Source organism: Solea senegalensis, linkage group LG18, assembly GCF_019176455.1.
Source record: "Solea senegalensis isolate Sse05_10M linkage group LG18, IFAPA_SoseM_1, whole genome shotgun sequence".
In the NCBI taxonomy this organism is placed as follows: domain Eukaryota; kingdom Metazoa; phylum Chordata; class Actinopteri; order Pleuronectiformes; family Soleidae; genus Solea; species Solea senegalensis.
Window position 1 is genome coordinate 15,771,024 of NC_058041.1, and position 18,780 is coordinate 15,789,803.

Sequence of the window (18,780 nt, forward strand, 5' to 3'; positions counted from 1 at the left end):
TTCAGTCGTCGCTGTTGTTTCAAGGGGTTCAGTCGTCGCTGTTGTTTCAAGGGGTTCAGTCGTTGCTGTTGTAGAACAAATGGTCTGTCCTGTGGATGAGAAAGACACTGTCAATTAGAAGCATCTATGCCCAGACCTCGCAATATTATCAACGATACAGAAAGAAACGAGAATCATTTATTTTGCATTTTACAGTTTAAAGGTTGCTTCATGTATGAATCATGGTTTACTTATATTTAAGTTTTAATTATTTTTTATATTTTAAAATTACTTTTTAAAGATATTGGGGAGACTTCAGTCATATTAGACATTTTATTTGTTTATTCAGATTTAAAACCTTACCGGTTTGTTCTTATCATCATTAAGTTATTCCAGTTTAATAATTAGTTTAACATAACATATCGATTTCAACAGCACAAATAAGTCAGGGCAATGCCTACTCTGAGTTATAAATGGAGGTCTCGAGGAAGGAGGTCTCAAGGAAGACCAAAGAGAAGGTTTATGGATGTAGTGAAAGAGGACATGAAGTTAGTTGGTGTGAGAGAGGGGGATACAGAGAACAGGGTTAGATGGAGGAGGTTGATTCGCTGTGGCGACCCCTGAAGGGAGCAGCCGAAAGGAAAAGAAGAAGAAGACTATGTGTTCACCACCAAATTAACGACTCAATATCTCCACATTCTGGCTGCACTGGCCACTGCAGGTAGACAGTCCACTCTTGTGCCTTTCCCTGTTATTATCATCACACCTGTGTTTTTTTCATTATTATTTTATTTTTGCAGCTTTCTAGAAAAAAACAGACAACCAACAGTAATTAGGCTCAGACATGTAAAAAAAAAACAATACTAATTTAAAAAAACAAACAAAAAAAACCCACTTTGTCTATTGCTAATTGCTGTGTTGAAAGCACCAGTTATGAAATAATATACATGGTTAGGTGTGTACTAACCACTAACTTCGCAAGCAGCATTGAGAGAAGGTATTCCACAACAAAATACAGTAATGGATAAGTTAAGTCAACCCTCACCAATGCAGTTTAGTGGCAATCTTGCCGATAACTGAAAATGTTTCAAGCAGAGGTTTGACATATATCTCGCTGCTACAGGAGCAGGAGGGAGAGATGAAAAAGTGCAAGCACAAATCTTGTTGCATGTAATTGGGGAAGATGCACTGGAAGTTTACAATAGCTTTCAAATTAAAGATGAAGATTTCAAACTGTCAACGGTGATGGACAAATTTGAAGCATACTATGTGCCTAGTAAAAACATCACGTTTGAGAAATACAAGTTATTTTCCTGTGACCAAAAGTCTGGAGTTCTATTCGATCAGTATTTAGCTGAGCTGAACACCCTGAGCAAAATGTGTGAGTTTCAAGACATCAGAGATTCTTTAATAAGAGACCACATCGTTTGTGGAATTGCAGACAATGGATTATGAGAGAGATTGCTTCGAGAGAAAAATCTAACTTTGGACAGGACTGTGGATTTGTGCAGGGCGGTGCAGAGCTCACATGCACAAGTAAAAGACTTGAGTAAAACAGAAATTGCAGTGCATGCAGTAAAATTAAATGAACATTACAAGACGCATCAGGCTAAACCAGTGAATGAAAAGGGGACTGGGTTTACATGCAGTAAATGTGGAGGCAGTCATGCTCCAAGATCATGTCCTACTTATGGTAAGACCTGTAATTATTGTGGCAAAAATAATCACTATGCAAGATGCTGTGCAACTGGTGCACACAGTGGATGAGCAACCAGATGAACTTTTCATTGATGTAGTGCAGGACTCCAGTGAAAAAACAGGAATGGATTCTACCAGTGATGATGAATGAAACAATAATTTCATTTAAATTGGACACCGGAGCCCAAGTGAACCTGTTGTCAGTAGCTGATTACAGTAAGCTCAAAGTGAAAAGCAAAATTCATACTGGAGAAAGCGTGCCAGTAAAAGGGAGTTGTGTAGCAACTTTTTAGCACAAGGGCCAGAGCTTAAAGGCACAGTTACTGATAGTAGACAAGAATGTGCAGCCAATATTGGGTCTATCTGCGTGTGAAAAAATCAATCTTGTCAAGAGAGTGTTTGTCTTTTGCTTCGGAGCTCAACAATGATCAAGATGCACTCATGACTGAGTATGAGGATGTTTTTGAGGATTAGGCTGTTTACCTGGTAAACACAAAATACATGTGGATGAGAATGTTGCACGAGTAGTACATGCCTGCAGGAAAGTTCCGTTTGCATTGAGAGAAAGACTGAAAGAGGAATTGGCACGCATGGAAAAACTAAACGTCATAAAGAAAATCGATGAACTGACAGATTGGGTGAGCTCACTTGTATAGTGCAAAAGAAAAATGGTGCATTGCGGATATGTCTGGATCCCAGAGATCTTAATAAAGCTGTTAAAAGAGGACACTTTAAGTTGCCAAGTTGGGTGAAGAGATCATGTCCCAGTTTGCAGACGCCAAGTGGTTCAGTAAACTTGATGTGTCCTCAGGATTTTGGCAAATGAAGCATGAGGAGGCTAGTTCAAGACTCTGCACCTTTAACATAGCACGTAATTCATCTGCAATCCCAGGGCCATTGAAGTGCTCCGGCATAGGATAACTGTCCAACTATTTTTATTTTTGTTTTATATTTGCACTTTTCTCCTTGGCACATACAATCTTTTTTTTTCTTTTTTTTTTGACTAGCTGAAACCAGTTTACGGTTTACAGTTTTTACGAAGCAGCGGCAAAGTGTTTCCATAATTTATTCTTGCGGCTGTTACATGATACTGTTACAGTATCATGATGGTTTCCTAAGGCAGTGGTCAACAAGTATCAGTGTTAGAAAAAGAAAAAAAAGGATTTTTAAATGATTTGCTTATCACCATTAAAATGACAAATTCATACAGAATTCAAAGCCAAGGCTCAATGAAGAAGCCGTAATTCTCAACATTGAAATGATGCACAGTAACTAACAACTAACAATATGAAACAGGGAAATTAAAGTTTGTTTAGAGCACTTTTTTTGGGTGATATTTTATTCTCCGCATCTCACACACATTTGTCTTTTGTAACAAGTTATATGATTATAGACAACGTCCACATTGTGCTATGCAGTGCCAAATCACAGCATACATTAAGTAAGGCAGAGACCTGACAACATTTAAGAAAGAAAAGAAACCCAACAGTTCCACACACTGAACACTGAAGTGCTTAAAACAAGAAAATACATTCAAAGATAGAAGAGAGAGACCATAAGCAGGTGTAACAAAGCTAGTTGTAAAGACAGGTCATAAAATCTTTGTAATATTATGACATTAATACAAGCAGTAGCATAAATTGTTGGACATATTATATCAATTTTAATCATAATGCTTGCAAATACTATGCTCCTTGTACGGCCACGTTTCATGCCCTCGCCAGTGGAAATAAAATCAATTGACGTTCAAAATCAGTCCACCAGATGATGCCAAGTGAGCAGTGAACCTTCCCTCACTTCAACCCTTCATTTCTGAGTAAAGGGAACCATTTTTTTGTGGGTGTCGCAAATTGTGAGATGATTTTTTATTTTTCTTTCCGTATATTTTTGGAACAAATGTCTCTCTGTAATATTATCCGCTTTTAATTGACATTGTCTAAAGAGTCAGAGCAGTCTGGCTCTTGATGACAAGGAAATGAACCAACTTTCAACATAACTTTTGAAGATTTACAATTGTTTTACCGACCCCTGGGTTATGAACCATGTACATAAGCAACCCCCATACATCGGAGATCTAACGATCTACAATCAAGGTCAGTTTTCTGATTTCTAGTCAATGAATAAAAATCAAAATCCAGCAACTTACCAAGACAGGCGATGACTAGCCAAAGCAAACACAGGAGTTTTAATTTTCGTGCCATTTTGAAAGTAAAACTTGACCAGACGAAGAGAAAGCCTGTGCGGGAGCCTGTGTAGGACAGGACTTAGCTCCCTACAATGGTGAGTGAAAAGGTCAGGTGTTTATTACAGGCAGTTTTAATGGTTTGCCACTCCTCTAAAGGTGGGACTGACTGCTGAAGTACATTTCCTGCTCACTTTCCCACACATCCTGCACTGATAGTAGCACTTGTTTAGAGCGGACAGCCACGCTACACTTTTATCTTCCACTCGTGCTCTTTACAACCAATGCAGAGTGTACACAGAGCTTGTCCGAACACAAACCACCCTGAGGACTGGAGGATTGAACCGCAGACCCTTCTGGATAGTGAATCCCAGAATGCCTCACGACGCAGGGCTCTGGTGCAATAAATCATTTGACAAAGATTTGAAGTGGATTCAGCCAAACCAATGGTTCCTAAACTGTGGTATGTGTACCACCAATGGTACACAAGCTTCCTTGTGTACCAATTCGCTCAGAATTGCTGTTCTACTGTATATACCAGGGTATCGGACGTTAACAGAAAAGCCGATGTGTCGACGTGTATGTATATATATATATCTATATATATATATAGATATACATATACATACACATATATACATATACAGTATATATATGTATATGTATATATATATATATATATATATATATATATATATTATATATATATATATATATATATATATATATATATATATATATATATAGATATATATATATAGATATATATATATATATATAGATATATATATATACATACACGTCGACACATCGGCTTTTCTGTTAACGTCCGATACCCTGGTACACATGTGAGGAAGAGGAGGATGATGAGAGAGCAAATTATCCTAATGGGAATAAAACTGCCTCCAGTAAAAAGAGTCTGTAGCTGAGTTTGCTCGGTTTATTTACACCACAGTATTTTAACGTTGGTGATAATGGTGTTACTTCAAGAGCTCGGTATTCTCTCAGGTGGTACTTGGTGTAAAAATCTGAATCTAAATGAAACATGACACATTCATTCAACATGAAATACAGTTACACTTACTGTTACACTGTAAGTGTAACTAAACATCTTTAAGAATAGGGGCGGGAAACCGTGTCATTAAACAATTAAGTTGCAAATTAAAGCTGCAGTCTGTAACTTTTGGTGTGTTTTTTTTGTAGCATTATTTGTTTGCTGTGTCTGTCAATCAGTGAAGGGAGTAACGGCGTTAAAAATAAAGGCCGTTACTAACGGCGTTTTTCTAAACCGAGAGGCAGCACAAGGGGTGATGATTGGCTGAGGTAGAGTAAAATGTCATTGTAACCAATCAGAGGCAGAGTTGGGCGGGTGCTGTTGACACAAGCGAAAGCAAGCGTAGTCGCACGCGCACGACAACGAGTAAACAATCAACAACATGTTGAATCCTAAAGCAGCCTTTTTGAGCTGGGAGTATAACGCTTTTCCATAAATGAAATAAAAGGAAAGAATTCACACGTTAAATGCACATCATGCCCCGGACAAAAGTGCTTCTCCACTTCATTAGCAATTCCGACCTAATGAAACATCTTTCAACGTCACACGCTTCCACGAAATGAGTGGCCGTTAACAATCAAAGCAATCAAAACAACTCAAGCTTGACCGAGCTTAAGCGAACATGCACATGACTTTTAAGTTCCGTTAAAGAGGGGGTCCAAATTCTTTGAGCACTTCAAATGTACTTGAAAGTAACGCAATAGTTACTTTCCCTAATAACTAGTTACTTTTAGAATTTGTAACGCAGTAACTAATACAGTTACTTTTTGGGAGAAGCAACTAGTAACTTTAACTAATTACTTTTTTAAAGTGGCATTTCCAACACTGCTGTCAAGCAATACTACCAGACACTGACTGATTTAGACTGATAACGATCCCTCTTTGATAGCCAAGCCTTTTACGACTGATAATAGCATCTCCATGACGAGTTTTGATATTGCTTTGTTATCAACTAAAGACTCTTGACTTTGGAACCTCATACTTCCAATGTCTTGAAGGTCTGAGTGTGACTGGCTCAGTTTGTTGTTTGAAGGTTTGCTGACTGACTGACTTACTCGTCATTGACTTCTGAAGTCAATGACCTCAGGTTTGATCTTTGATGAACTGGAGAAAATCCTGACACATCCCTCAGTGCGTTTACATGTACGTTAAAAGTTGCATTTTAGTCGGACTAAGACAATAACTGACTAAAATCGAGCCGGAACATGATTCATAGTCCGCTTACTAGGAGACGACGTAAGAATGAGCTTATGGAAAAATCAAAATGTGTCTCTAATTGGACAAATTATGTTAGACACAGCAACACCAACAACAACAGCACGATAACTCAAAAATGACGTCATGGCTTGTAATTTAATGTAATTTAAAACGTATAAAGAAGAGGAAAATCTTTTGTGTCCCTTGCTAAAACTTCTGAACTCCATTTGACCACTTTTTATTCTTATGGAGTTTTGCGTGCATGGTCTAACTATGGATTAGTTGCACTCCATTACATATTTGACACTGTAAATGACTGTGTGTACATTTATAACAAATAACTGTGTCCTAGATGGGGAAGCCCTTAGCCAAGTGGAAAGAAAACCTGATCTTCCCAAAAGTCAGCAGGGGCCCCATTAAGGAGATTTGGGTGAAATGATTGTGAGCTACTTATAAGGGGACTTTATGGTTGTCAATGAAAATGTACCAGAGGGGGAGGGAGGGCCCTTTTCTTTCGGGCCCCAAGCATTAGCCTGATATGCCTGTCCTGTCAGTGTGCCTTTGGGAATCGTCACACCTATACACTGTAAAAAACAATTCAAGGTGGTTGAACTTAAAAACGAAAGTTCACCTGTTGCCTGAAAAACAATAAAATTTGACAAAAGATGTGTGTCAGTACAGAAAGTTAAGTCGTTAAAGTTATAATTTGCTGTTTAAACTTGCTCGAACACAGAATGTTGACCACCTGGCAACAAAAAAAATCACAATTAACCAAGACAATGGGCAACTGTAAAGTTTGTGTTAAAGTTACGTTTGTACAGTATCTATCTATCAATCTACAGTATCTATCTATCTATCTACAGTATCTATCTATCTATCTATCTATCTATCTATCTATCTACAGTATCTATCTATCTATCTATCTATCTACAGTATCTATCTATCTATCTATCTACAGTATCTATCTATCTATCTACAGTATCTATCTATCTATCTATCTATCTATCTATCTATCTATCTATCTATCTATCTAGTATCTATCTATCTATCTATATCTATCTATCTATATTATCTATCTATCTACAGTATCTATCTATCTATCTATCTATCTATCTATCTATCTATCTATCTATCTATATCTATCTAGTATCTATCTACAGTATCTATCTATCTATCTATCTATCTATCTATCTACAGTATCTATCTACAGTATCTATCTATAGTATCTATCTATCTATCTATCTATCTATCTACAGTATCTATCTATCTATCTATCTATCTATCTATCTACAGTATCTATCTATCTATCTATCTATCTATCTATCTATAGTATCTACAGTATCTATCTATCTATCTATCTATCTATCTATCTATCTACAGTATCTACAGTATCTATCTATCTATCTATCTATCTACAGTATCTACAGTATCTATCTATCTATCTATCTATCTATCTGTATCTACAGTATCTATCTAGTATCTATCTATCTATCTATCTATCTATCTACAGTATCTATCTATCTATCTATCTATCTATCTACAGTATCTATCTACAGTATCTATCTATCTATCTATCTATCTATCTACAGTATCTATCTATCTATCTATCTATCTATCTACATCTATCTATCTATCTATCTATCTATCTACAGTATCTATCTATCTATGTATCCTAGAGTGTATTTACAGTGTATTGTCAGTCTCCTTTGATAGCTGCAAACTAAAAGCCAAGAAAACTTTTCATGAGTCCAGAGAAACAACCTGTGTGCAGCTTTATATGGCCTATAAATATCCAGATATTATTTATAAGCCATATCGCTTAGCCTTATCTTGTATTTTATGCTTATAAAATGATATCTTATATCAATAAAATATCTAAAATCAAAGAATTTATTTCTGGGAGCCATAAAATACATCCCCAGAGAATGGTACCAAAATCAATCCATAACTTTGTTGTGGGTAACTTTATGGTAAAGATATTGTTCCTAAAACAGATAAATGACCTTCATTTCACAATAAAAAGGCCAAAGAAATAATCTAGGTATTATCTGATAATGAAACATGTAATACAGATCATAAAGAGTAGATTTTTTATTTTATTTTAGAGTGTATTAACTGTATGAAATGTATTTCATTTCACTCAATAAAATTCTAATTTCCATAAATATAAATGTGGTCTGTGGTCAATAGATCCCCAGAAAATGTTACCAAAATCCATCCTTACATTAACATTAAAAAGCCAAATAAATAAAGCAGGTGTTATCTGAAATAAAAGTTAATAAGTGTATTTTAAGATGATGAAATACAGAGCATAGCGTGTATTTAAAGTGTGTTATCATTTAATAAAATTAGAAAATGAAAAATGCATTCACAGAAAACGATACCAAAGTCAATCCTCGACACTTTGCGACAGACAAAGACACAACGTCATGGCGCTGCATGCAGGCAGAGTCATTGGACCTCAGCTTAGTCACACTGAAGAGACGTTTTTTTGAGTCACGAACATCACGCCTCGAGCTAAATCATCACCACCACGGGCACGAACAGCAGACTGGGTGAGCAATAAGTGGATGTGACTTTGGACTTGGCAGCAGTATTACTCAATCTTAAAATACAGGAAATGTGATAAGAAGATTATCGGTAAATGACAGCTCCCACAGGCCAAAGTGTGACCTCCTCTTAAACATGGACAATAGCAGGGACGGACAGTCATTATATTAATGTAGCCTACATGTATTATATGTACTTAAATGTTGTGTACTTTTGGTGTTATGCCACATTTGAGTTTGATTGATATGTTGTTTTTTGAGTTATAATAATTGATCCTTTATTCAGATGTCGAATTTGTCTCTGTTCTCCATCCTTTCAATTCCAGTATTTAATTTGAATACATTGTGTGGCTGCTGTATTTTGTAGTTTATTTCTGTATTGTATGAGTAATGTATTAACTGGGTATTTATAACTTTTTTAATGGATTGTTGCCCATGAGTGAGATTTATTATCTGTTGTAAATGGCCGTTGTGCAAAAGATTTATTCGAGACACGCTTTTGCACTATACACACACACGTGTTGTGCGAGGTTTAACTCGTTACACACAGTATAAGACAAACTTCCGATCACGTCATTCCATTAAAAACGTCAACGATCACAGCATTACAGACTAAAGATGAGAATTCTGCATCAGTAAGTCCAACAGCAAAACTCTGTGATGCCTGTGAACGTTACTCCAAACAGTTTTTCCATTTTTGTGTCAATTTAAAGAAAATAATTCTAATCTGTAATATATATACACACACACACACAAATGTGTGTGTATGTGTACCTCAAACCTGAATAATTAACAAAGGAGAAGTGAGTTATGGCTTTCTCAGGAGAATATCAATGTGTGTAACATTATTAAGCAACTATAGGCATAACTTAAATCTTCCCATGTCACTTTATTTTCATGTATCACAGCAACAATAACAAATAAACAACTCAAAAAAACATTCAGTGATCAGTAAAGCCGTGCACTCTTCTTTTTCCTCAGTCTTCCATCCATGGAGTCTGTCTGTGGAAGATCAACAGCCTCCTAAATGCCGTTCAAAGACTTCCGTCACTCTAAATATCACGTTTAAGAAGAGCCCACAAGTTCTCAGTAGGGTTTCGGTCTCGCGAGGAAGTGGGGTGTATGTCATCGTCCCTGGCGAGACATGCAGAGGAGTACATGGATACACGCGATGGAGCGTCGTCCTGCATCAAAATCATGGCCTTCTTGAATGATGTAGACCTTTTCCTGACTACTGCTTGAAGAAAGTGTCCTCCTAAACTGACACAAGGTGTGGGAGTTGAATTTAAGTTCATCTTCATCCCGAAAAAGTCTTCACTTCAGATCATTTTTGGCCCAGTCTTGTTTAGTGGTGGTCGTGTTTCAGTCTTCCTGTCTCTGAGCACTGAACACCAGATAATTCTGCACAGTTAACAGGTTCCTGGAAGCTTCACGTTTAATTCTTCTTCTTCTGAAAGGCTGGAGATTGCATGCTCTCCCCGTGTGTGCGTGGGGGTTCTCCGGCTTCCTCCCACAGTCCAAAAACATGCAATATGGGGATTAGGTAAATTGGACACTCTAAATCAGGAGTGTCAAACTCATTTTTGTTCAGGGGCCACATACAGGACAATTTGATCTCAAGTGGGCCGGACCAGTAAAAATAGTAAAATAATTGCATAATAACCTATGAACAACAAGAACTCCTTGCTTTTTTTCTCCTTTGTTTTACATTTAATGAAGGATATTTTTTACAAAACAAGACATTTCTTGAGAAATATAAGTGCAATTTCAACAATATCGTGCCTAAATGTACTATTTACACATCACACTGGATCTAAAAAGGCACAAACATTTAGTCACAGGTATCTGGAAGAGAAAAATATTGTATTTGACGTTACGTTTAGATTGTAATCGTTGTGTGAAATTTTAACAAATTTATCCCGTGGGCCGGATTGGACCCTCTGGCGGGCCGGATCTGGCCCCCGGGCCGTATGTTTGACACCCCTGCTCTAAATTGACTGTAGGTGTGAGTGTGAATGGTTATTTGTCTCTATATGTGGCCCTGCGATGGACTGGTGAGCTGTCCAGGGTGTGACCCCGCCTATCGCCCTGTGTCAGCTGAAACTGGCACAGCACCACCCGCGACCCTCCTGTGGAGGATAAAGCGTTAAAAAAAATGGGTAACGCTTTAGATTAGGGAACACATATGTATGTTAGTAAGCACCTAGTTAAAGGTGAATATGTGTTCCCTAATCTAAAGTGTTACCAAAAAATGGATGGATGGACTTTTCAGTCTGTTAAATCTCTTTTTCTCTGAGCTAGAGAAGCTGCCTAACAATTATGCACACCTTAGGTGACTACACCCTCCCCCCTCACATCACCTGATAATGTTTAAAACCAATGAGCATTCAAGTTCATATAGAGTTGGAAAATATGCATAAAAATGACAATAAGCTCAAAATACTCACACGCCTAATAATAGTGCAGTGCACCCACCCACACACACACACACGTGCCTACTGTATGTAACCGTATGTAATCACAATGCAAATAAAAGAAATAGTCAAACAGACCGAGATAAGAGATAACAAAAGGTGCTGCTGTGTGATAGAAAGCTCTGGTCGCTGTGTCTACAACCTTCTTATCTACGACACTCGACACAAATCAGAGCAATGTGAACCTTCAGGTGTTTGTGTATGTAATATATATATAAATATAAGAAAAAGTAGTAATAATTGCCATCATTAAGGGAAGAAGTCACGAAATAGAACGTTTTTTCACACGTGACATTTGAACTTTCACGAATTCAACTAGATTTTACGCATTTTGAGTACCGGTACTTTTTGCTCAGGTGTGTTTATATAGTTGGTGAAATTTAAAAAAAAATGTTTACAGATTGCCTGGGTTGTGCTAAATAAAAGGATATGTACTGTACGTTTAAACATGCGAAATGCTCTGTGTTCTAAAGGTTAAAATGAAAATCGATATTTAAACGTAACATAATGGAGGTGGAGAGCGTGTTCTCGGCGATTCATTGGGACTATTGCAATTACTACAATGATTCATGTTTCTTCCTGTGTCTTGCTTTATTTATTTTATATGTCATTTTTTTTATTTTGCCGTTGGTTTATAAGAACACACACACAAACAGTCAGTGACTGTAATTACTAGTGCAAAAATATCCCTGTGCAATATCAATATTGGTGTCCACTTAAATGTATATATTAGGTTATACACAGTTCACTTTTTTAAATACAGCATACCGTACTTATTTAATCAGTTCTTGTATATTTGACACAAGGGTAAATCATATTTTATTGGTTATAATCTTTATTCTTTTATTAATATATTAAATTCCTTAGTTAATGTATACATATATACACACACATATACATATACACACACATACATACATATATACACACACACACATAGATACACACACACACACAGATACACACATATATACACACATACATACAAACATACATACATATATACGTATATATGTACGTGTATATACATATATATGTATATATACATATATACACATATACATATACACACACATATACATATACACACACACATACATACACACATATATACACACATGCATACATATATACGTGTATACGTACATATGTACGTGTATATATGTATATATACACATATACATACATATATACACACATACATACATATATACATGTATACGTACATATACATATATATGTATATATACATACATACATATATACATGTATATGTACATATACATATATACACATATACACACATACAGTATATGGCAGCGTTACACTGAGCTCATGCTCACACACACATGCACACACATATATAACAAGATTCCATCATTTACGCATCATTATTACATGTGTATAATTCCCCACAGCTTGCAGTAGAGCCTGTTCACAGTATGTTATAGTATTTTTACTGTAAATCAATATACAGTCAATTTGAATGGGATTTTGTTCCCAGCAGCAAACATAACAGAGGAAGTACATTTGACTTTGCTGTCACTCACAAAAGGAAACCGTGACTATTTTTAGCAAATCATTGACCAGAGGAGCTGCAGAGAAAAGTAAAACTCTTCCTCACCTTCAGTAAATATAACCACTTTACTTTCATTCAACAACAATGTGTGTATTTGGTTTTCTTCAAGGTGAAGTTGACCATTATACCTGTTAATGTGTATATGTATATGTATATATATATATATATATATATATATATATATATATATATATATATATACATATATATATATATATATATATATATATATATATATTTATACATATATATATACATATATAATATTATAAGGTAATCTTTGTGGTAGAAAAATATAAAGCGGTGTTAGTCACGGGAATAAACAAAGAAAAGAATAAGAATGATACATTTCAGTGTAACTTTGCCCAAACGATCACAAAATGACGTGTTGTATATGTTATTGTTTGTTAAAAAGAAGTGTTTTCTATGTTTCACAGTGAATATGACGCCGTTCAAGGTTAAAGGTGAATACAAGTGACAGTAATCAGATTTTATGCAGTAATTCCTGTTGCAGTGGTAGAATAATTACAGCATTTACTGCTGCAAGCCTTCTGTGAAGTTATCGCAACTTACTTGGACTGTAAAAACATTCTATACGTTACATTTCTTCCTTAAAGTAAGTAAGGTTTGGTCAGAAAGTCACTTGATTTGTCCATCTACTAATCAATTCTTTTTTTTTATATGTAAATGTGTTAATTATATCGCTGAGTCGACACTGTTTGGTCAAGTTTCATCTTGGCAGCTATTTGCTCTCGCCTCCAACCCTGGTTTTGAGCGTGGAACTTTTAGTTTTGGAAGTTTAAGTTTTTTAGTTTAAGTGGGATGGGATCAGGCTACACGATATTTTTGTCTTTCACGGTCGTCACCATGTCAGAATATCAATCGCAGTGGCCTGGACTCTTGCCCCCACTGAAGTGTGGTGGGGTGATGCTCGCGGTTTTGTGTTCAGACTAGTGCTGTTAAATGATTAATATATTTAACCACAATTAAATCACATTAATGTCATAGTTAACTCGCAATCAATCACACATTTGTATCTATTCTAAATGTCCCTTGATTTGTAGGCTATACCTGGTCATATTGCTGTTGGTTATGTTTAACATGATAATCATATAGGAGAGTATAGGATAATCAAAAATATACATACTATAGGCTAATTATTGTGCCCCCCCATGCATTTCATATGCCCCCCTTAAGACGGAGATATGGCGACAGGTCTGAGGGTGTGACTGACCATCGTTTTCCACCCCCAACAACTCAAGCACAACACATAAAAAATTGATTTTATAAAAAAAAGCAACTCGCATACAGAAACACTAAAATTAGAGATTAAAAATTAGATTAATGCGATTAAAAAACAATATATGACTGTAATTAATACATTTTTTATTGAATTGTCACTAAATACATATATATATATATATCATTACTATGATCATATTGTTCTTTATCTGAAATGCATTTAATCTGTGTTTTGTGTTTGCGTTTAGAGCTTGTAGTTTTTTTGGCGATAGGGAGCAAAGTCAATACCTGCAGTATCTTTGTTGTGTTAGGTCAGCATAAGTAAAAATTCAGCTCCAGCTATTTTAGTCACTTTATCGCCACAGTGACGCTGCTGTGACGCGGGGACTTGAGTCTTGGATTTATTACTCAGATATGGCATCAAGGTCAGCTGTATGAGTGAGACGCTGCCTTGCATTTGTCATTTGTAAACCTGCCTAAAAACACAAAGTTCTCCCCCCCCCCCGGCACCACTTCAGTTCATTTACGTCAAGAACATATTAGCTTCTAATAAACCGATTAAAGCAAAGGTCACCCTTTTTGCACTCCACCCTGTTTTATTGGCCAGCGAGCGTCTGATAACAGTGTTGTGAGCGAGACGAAACACTTGTTTTCTTTGCATATATTCTTTCATGTCATTGCATCATCATGAGTGTATAGATATGGGTTACATATTCTTCCCTCTATAGCGCTGGTGTCAAACATACGGCCCGAGGGCCAGAACCGGCCCCCCAGGTGAATTTGTTATGAATTAGAATCTTATCGTAAAGCGAAAGGCTATATTTTTCACTTCCACATTACCTGTGACTAATTGTTTGTGCCTTTTTGTAATGCACATGTGTAAATGGTAAATTTAGGCATAATATTTCTGAAATTGCACTTATTTTCCTTAAGAAATGCTGTTTTGTAAAAAAAAAATATATATATATATATATATATATATATATATATATATATATATATATATATATATATATGTACTTCATTAAACGTACAACAACTGGGAAAAATGTGGAGTTCTTGTTGTTTATTGGTTATTATGCAATTATTTCACTGGTCTGGTCCACTTGAGTTCAAATTGTGCTCTATAGTGCTGTGTGCTGATTCAACCGGACCTGAAGAGAAACTGTTGGTTATAAACTTGTTGCAAAATGAATAAATAAAAAAGATAAAGTAAAATTGCTATTATTATACCACTCATAAATGACTGACAAGGGACGTCCTCAGTGTCCCTCTTTTTTTATTATGAGCGACTCCATCCGTCAGAAAACTCCTCATACTCAGAAAATGAATGTTTATTTGCTTTTAGTGTTCAGTTTTCTCGATCCGTGCACAGTGCAAACCTGGAAAAAAACAAAAGAATCCACTGAATATTGCCGTGAAGTCACGGAATAAAAAAAATTGGAACTGATTGTGGTCATGTGGTCATAAAGAAGAGCACTCCTGCACTCCATAGCAACATGCACAACATTGCCTATGATCACATATCCTTATCAAGGTCAAAGGTTAGCTATAATAGCACTTTAATAACACTGTTGCACATGCTTTAAACTGGTAAAGCACAGTAATATATATATATCAAATTATGAGTTAAGACAGAAAGCAGCCACTTAAGTCATGTAGAGTATATGTGGACCTGCTGAGGTTTAAATCTGAGCATCAGAATGAAGAAAGGTGATTTTTTCTTTTTTACCAGTTTTACAGAGAAACTGCTGATCTTAAACATCCAGTGAACAGCAGTTGTCTGAACGAGAAAAGCCCTTGCTGATGTCAGCGTTGTCACCATTTTCAGTTATGTAATTAAGTTTTAAAACGCTGTTGATGCGCGAGGATCCAGATTCAGCCGGTCAGCATGCAGGCCTAACATTACTCTATTTGCGCTCCATATTAATTTGTTAATTGTGAGTTTATGTTGATGGAGAATTATGACACAATTACGCTGTAAATTATTAATCTGTGTGAATTATTAAGTGAATTCTTCCATCCCATATCCCCATGAAAACAACTATATATATATATATATATATATATATGACATTATTGATCCTCGTCTCCTGTGTGAATCAGAATTGTGATTCAGGGTGATTTTGGATGTGAACCTCAGAGGATTTTCAGATTTCAAATCAGAGCCCAGCACTCATAAAGTTTGGGAACAGCTGTTCTAAGCAATAGAATATGAGGTGGGAAGGTGGAGCAGGTGGAACATGGCTTCTCCCCCCCACAAATGTTCTTTTTTCCTTCTAATCTACAGACAAAAATGTCAAATGTAAGAGATGTGTTGGATTAAAAAGTAACTAGAACTTGCCACAGAATGTTATTAGTGTCCGAGAGCAGAACTATGTAGGATTTTTAGCCTAAATGTGATGGTTAAATGTCTTGTTGCAATAACATCCAGTGGAAAAACCAGCCTTGCAAGATATCAGGGCCACCGACCGGAGATCAAGGCAGCGACGGCATTATTATAGAAAACTGTTGTCGGAGGAAGAGGAAACGACTGTCTGACCAAAGTGAGGGGCCACGCACACACACACACACGAGTAAACATCAGACGGACTATTTCATACAAACCGGATGCCGACTGAGAAGGAATCATTTCTCGCTCCATCTTAATCTCATTTGTGTGGAGTATATGTGAGGAAGAGGAGGAGGATGAGAGGATAAATCTGCCTCCTGTAGCCGACTTTGCTCTGTCTTTTTACACCACTGTATTTTAACGTTGGCGTTGGTGGTGACAACCATGACGATGATGTGCATTTGTACACTACACGGCGCAAAGTGTCTCCGAAACGTGAATATGAAAGAAGAACGAGGGAGAAAGCAGAGAACGACGAGAGGGCGAGATTAAAAATGCTTGAATCACAGAATTCCACCAGAAACATCATGTCATATATTACTTTATTACTGGCGTTGATAAAGGGCCACAACATCAAATCTTGCTTAGGGCCCCATGAAGTCTTGGGCCAGTGCTGTACTGGATATCTTTTCTACATCGGTGTCGCTTTTGCACACGGTCAGATTGCCTCGGATGGCCTCACTGTTGGAGAACGTGCCACACATCTACGTCTGACCCTGTCTTTGTCAAAACTCCTGTCAGGATCAAGTGTCGGGGCAAGTTCGCGGGAAACGAAAGTTCTCAAGTGGTCAAAGTTCTGGAGACGTGACAGGCCGCTGATAACAGACGAGTCTGATAAAGTAATCCGATTGTAAACCTTTAGGGTCAGACGTCAAAGGTATTTGTTCTTTTTATTTTTCTAATGTGAAGCCGTTGTCTGTCCTCATTGCCACATGAACCCTCAGGTACAGGTTTCAAGGATTTGTCCTTTCCCCCTGAAAGCGTCAGCTTTTACATGCATTTTCTTTTCTACTTAAACATACTTTGACTGGAGCGCTTCTCTAAATTTTACTGCACCAAGTTAACATGCATTTTCTTTCATTTTATTGATTTTGTCCATGACTTTTAATTGTCCAGTTGGGTACTTGTTTTTTGTGCACACTGCTCCAAAATTGTTTACATTGTGCGTTTGTTGTTGTGCTGGAAAAGTGTGAGAAAGGTGCTCGATAAAGAACGATAATTTTTACTCACAAAAACGTGCTCCATAAATGAGGTCATCGCTTAGGAAAGTGCTATAAACTATCGTTAGTCTGAATTATTATTAGCATTATTAGAAATGTGCTCGATAAGAGGTCATTACTTTAAAAAGTGCCATCAATCTAATATTATTACTTCAAATTAGCGAATGAGAAATGCTCTAAACTCAGATTATCATCAGTTTTATTAGAAAAGCACTTCAGAAATAATCATTGTAACTCAGAAAAGTGCTGTATAAAAACATGTTTCTTACAAAAAGAAGAAATAAATATAGCTTTTTGCTAAGTTTATAGAGCATTAAAGCTCTATATAAATGTCAGGTAACACTCACCGACTGTGCGTCTACCAGTGGATGCTGATGATGAGTCAACAGCTCCATCTACTGGCAGCTGCAGAGCCTCCACTGTGCTCAGCTCACACTCCCTGTGGACATGTGACATGAGAACACAGTAATGTGGATTAACACTCAGGAGGAGAAAAGTCTATTTTAATGGCAACATGACTCTGTAAAACTAAGTTGTTTTAAGTAGGAAAATGACTCAATGAGAATTAAGGCGTCTGTCATTCCCACTGCTAAAATGGGAACGCTCTCCTGGAAGAAGGCAGAGCTCGGTCTGAAACATCGTCCATTTTTGTGTACATTGACGACAGTAACGAAGTATTTGTACTTTGTTAGGAATTTTGAAGACCTCTTGAATGACACTTATAATTAAATGCAATACTACCATTACTATTTAAAGTATATAATGGAGGATCAGTGTGGATTCTTGGAGCACATTCTGATCGACCAAAATGCTACCTCTGAAATCCTGACTATAGCTATCAAAATAAAACTTTAAATGGGTTTGAAAGATCTGGACTGAGTCAAGAAACAGACAGTAAGTTTAAACCAACTCAGACTACAAACGTTAATGGTCTTTTAACGCAGATATCTTACCTGCAGACACACAGCAGCTTTGCCACACATCTACCTGGTGTTAATCACTAATTGCTCACACCTGTGCTTCTCCTAAGCACCGCCCCCTGCAGGCAGCTACAGGGGGCGGTACTTCTGACCACTAAAGACCACACAAAGAATGACAAAAATCGCCATGTTTAAACCATATCTTTTAGTTCTCATTATTGCATTAGAGCAGCGGTTCCCAAAGACTGGGTCGGGACCCACAGAAGGGGCATGGGATTTTTTTTAACAACTTTG

The 18,780-nt window shown here is 36.7% G+C and overlaps 1 long non-coding RNA gene across 1 annotated transcript; it reads right to left on the minus strand.

Annotated features, from left to right (window-relative positions):
• Positions 1-15,005: 15,005 nt before the first annotated feature.
• Positions 15,006-18,567, minus strand: LOC122758829. Its single transcript, XR_006358198.1, has 4 exons — positions 18,520-18,567; positions 17,914-18,005; positions 15,188-15,336; positions 15,006-15,108 (listed from the first exon to the last, which is right to left on the minus strand). It is a non-coding gene; the product is annotated as an uncharacterized LOC122758829 (long non-coding RNA).
• Between the last annotated feature and the right edge of the window lie 213 nt (positions 18,568-18,780).